Genomic DNA, 3555 nt, shown 5'->3' with positions numbered 1-3555 from the left:
AGTCAATTTTATATAACTTTTTCTGATTAATATATGTTTGGTCTAACTAATAATTACATCGAACTTGTATAAATATATATATATATATATATATTACTTTTTTGTTTAAAAGATAGATGAGCATACAGTTTCAGTCAAAACATTTCTATATATTCTGATCAGTTTCAATAACATTCCAAACCACATATCGATAAAAAATAAATAAATAAAAACAAACAAACAAATATGTATAAGAGGATCAATACAATTTTTTTATAAGTTTTTTTTTATCCCTATAACGTTGATTGTTGCTATATTAAAGCTAATAAAACCTCTTTTTCTCTAGTCCAAATGCATTATTATTACAATTTACAACACGTATCTTTATAATAAGACTTTACTTATTAACTTTATAGTCATCTTACCATAAATATATGTATAATAATAATATTAATTTGATATAAAGACTTTACTTATTAACTTGTTAATCAAACCCTAACAGAACACGGCAACATTTTGAGCCATATATATAATATACCACATATATAAATATAAATATACGTACTATATATAATCCATGCATTGACAAATAAACTACATGAATTTTCAATGATTTTTTAAAGTTATTTTAAGGAAAGTTTGCTGTTATACTTGTATCTCCACTACAAAAAAAAGGTTCTATACCGAGAACACTATACCGACAACATGTCCTCGGTATAGACATTTCATATGCGCGGGACATTTTCGCGGTTTTGAATAGGTTTAGTTGCTATACCGAGAACCTATACCGAGAACATGTTCTCGGTAGAGGGTTTATAAATATACCCCACAGCCGCGAAGCCCCTTCTCCTTCCTCTCTGGTTTCTCTCGGTTTTCTCCGAGCCGTCCGCCTCCCTCCGCCATTTTCCTCCGTTTTCCTCCCAAAAAGCTCGGTTTTAAGCCTCAAAATTGCCAAGGGTGAAGGGATTTCTGTGTATTTGTTGAAGGTATGGTTTATTTATTCATTTTTTATATATATATATATATTTATGAAATTGTATAATGATATTTTGTAGTTTTTGTTTGAAGGTTGGGTATTCGGTTTTTGTTGGACTAAAGAGATTGCTAGCAAGATATTGAAGGCATTGGTAAGTTTTTTTTAATTTTTTTTAATTTTTTTAATTTTTTTTCAATTTTTGAATAATTTATGTTTTTTTATATAAATAATATAATATTAATTTTAATAAAAATCTGAAATTATTATATTAGATAGAATGCATTTATTTTTAGGTTTTCAAAATAAGTATTAGTAAAAATGATATTAGGAATTAGAAAATTGTTATATGAGTAATTAGTATTTTTTTTAAATAAATTCTATGTTGTTTTGGTGAATTTTATGTGTATTAAACATATTAGTAAATATATTAAATATTTGAGTGTTAATTTGAAAATTTTGGTGGTAATGTTAGTATGTTGTTGTTGTCAATTTTAATTTATTTTGGTTATGTTAGTAGTAAAAATTCAAATTTTATGAATATTGATGATTAATTTGTTGTTGTTAATTTTTAGTAGAATTTTAATATTTTGGTTAGAAAATTGAATAATTAATAAAATTTAGACTAATAATTATAAATTATATAGTCGTTTAAAATGTATTTGTAATGCTCTCTGCATGATCTGGGTCTGGATATTTTTTATGTCTTATTTGCAGGATTTTAAATTTTGGGATAGATGAAAATATAGTCGTTATGCTGCCGAATTTTTTATAGAATTGTAAAATTTAGAGATATTGTGAATATTAGTAGAAGTACTCAATAAAATTTCTAATTTAATAAATAGTGAATTGATAAGTAAAATAATATATTTTAAAATTAAGATTAAAAAAAATTAACATTAACATTATGCAACTAAATTTTAATAAAAATAAACATTAATTAAATAATTTAAGTAATAATTAAATTCTAAAGTAAATAAATAAATTTTAAACAAATCTTAGAAATTTTGTTTAAATTAATAAAACTATTCAATAAAGCATAAGTAAAATATGTAATTTAATAAATACTAAATTAATATGTAAAAAAATAATATTTGTTAGTTCTGATTAAATAAAATTAACAAATATATTATTAGAAAACCATTATTAAAATTAAAAAAATTAAATTTAATATTTGTTAGTTTTAATCATTATTAAAATTAAAATTAAAAAAATATGTTTTTAATAATATTTGTTAGTTGTTTTTAATTTTTCTGTATTTTTTTTAATTTTTTTTTCAATTTTTGAGTAATTTATGTTTTTTTTATATAAATAATATATTTTAAAATTAAGATTAAAAAAAATTAACATTAACATTATGCAACTAAATTTTAATAAAAATAAACATTAATTAAATAATTTAAGTAATAATTAAATCCTAAAGTAAATAAATAAATTTTAAACAAATCTTAGAAATTTTGTTTTAATTAATAAAACAATTCAATAAAGCATAAGTAAAATATGTAATTTAATAAATACTAAATTAATATGTAAAAAAATAATATTTGTTAGTTCTGATTAAATAAAATTAACAAATATATTATTAGAAAACCATTATTAAAATTTAAAAAATTAAATTTAATATTTGTTAGTTTTAATCATTATTAAAATTAAAATTAAAAAAATATGTTTTTAATAATATTTGTTAGTTGTTTTTAATTTTTCTGTATTTTTTTTAATTTTTTTTCAATTTTTGAGTAATTTATGTTTTTTTTATATAAATAATATATTTTAAAATTAAGATTAAAAAAAATTAACATTAACATTATGCAACTAAATTTTAATAAAAATAAACATTAATTAAATAATTTAAGTAATAATTAAATCCTAAAGTAAATAAATAAATTTTAAACAAATCTTAGAAATTTTGTTTTAATTAATAAAACAATTCAATAAAGCATAAGTAAAATATGTAATTTAATAAATACCAAATTAATATGTCAAATTTAAATAATTTTAATAATATTTACACTGAAATATATTATAGTTAGATATCATAAAACAACATAATTAACTTCAAAGAGCATAAGACATTAAAAAAAACATATTTAATTTTATTTGTTTTTTTCTTTGGTAATAAGAAATTATTACCAAAGATATAATAGTGTTATTATCACCTAGTGATAATATTATATTTTTTTAGTGTTCATCACAAGAAGCCTTAGACCCGTTTAGAGAGGGTGAGTCATTGAAGACTCTTACATTTGCCTCTCTCTGAATTAGGACACACACGTGGATTAATTTAACCGTCAGATATTCCAGCTGATTGTGAATGAGGTAATACTTTACACATTGATATACTCCTTAAAATTTAACAATTAATCCATATTAATTTTAAAATATTGAATTTGCATACAATAGCGCCTCCAAATAAACGTGGACGCCATAATGGTTTGAACACGCGGGAAAAGAGGGAACAGTTGGGGCGTCCTCTCCCTCTCGAGTGGGATGTGTGGGGGAGAACATATAAAGAGATCAGAGAGTACAACTCAAATTTCTCAAGAGAGCTCGGATTACTTGTTCGACAGTACACAGTCAATCCCAGCCCTACGCTATAAAAAGGT

The 3555-nt window shown here is 21.5% G+C and overlaps 1 long non-coding RNA gene across 1 annotated transcript; it reads left to right on the top strand.

Annotated features, from left to right (window-relative positions):
• Positions 1–652: 652 nt before the first annotated feature.
• Positions 653–3265, top strand: LOC133790151 (uncharacterized). The gene is made up of 3 exons (XR_009873931.1): positions 653–965; positions 1048–1106; positions 3215–3265. It is a non-coding gene; the product is annotated as an uncharacterized LOC133790151 (long non-coding RNA).
• Positions 3266–3555: the final 290 nt, after the last annotated feature.

The sequence above is a fragment of the Humulus lupulus genome, chromosome 7, assembly GCF_963169125.1.
Source record: "Humulus lupulus chromosome 7, drHumLupu1.1, whole genome shotgun sequence".
NCBI classification, from domain to species: domain Eukaryota; kingdom Viridiplantae; phylum Streptophyta; class Magnoliopsida; order Rosales; family Cannabaceae; genus Humulus; species Humulus lupulus.
The sequence above is the reverse complement of the archived record's forward strand: the minus strand, read 5'-3'. Positions and strand labels throughout refer to the sequence as shown.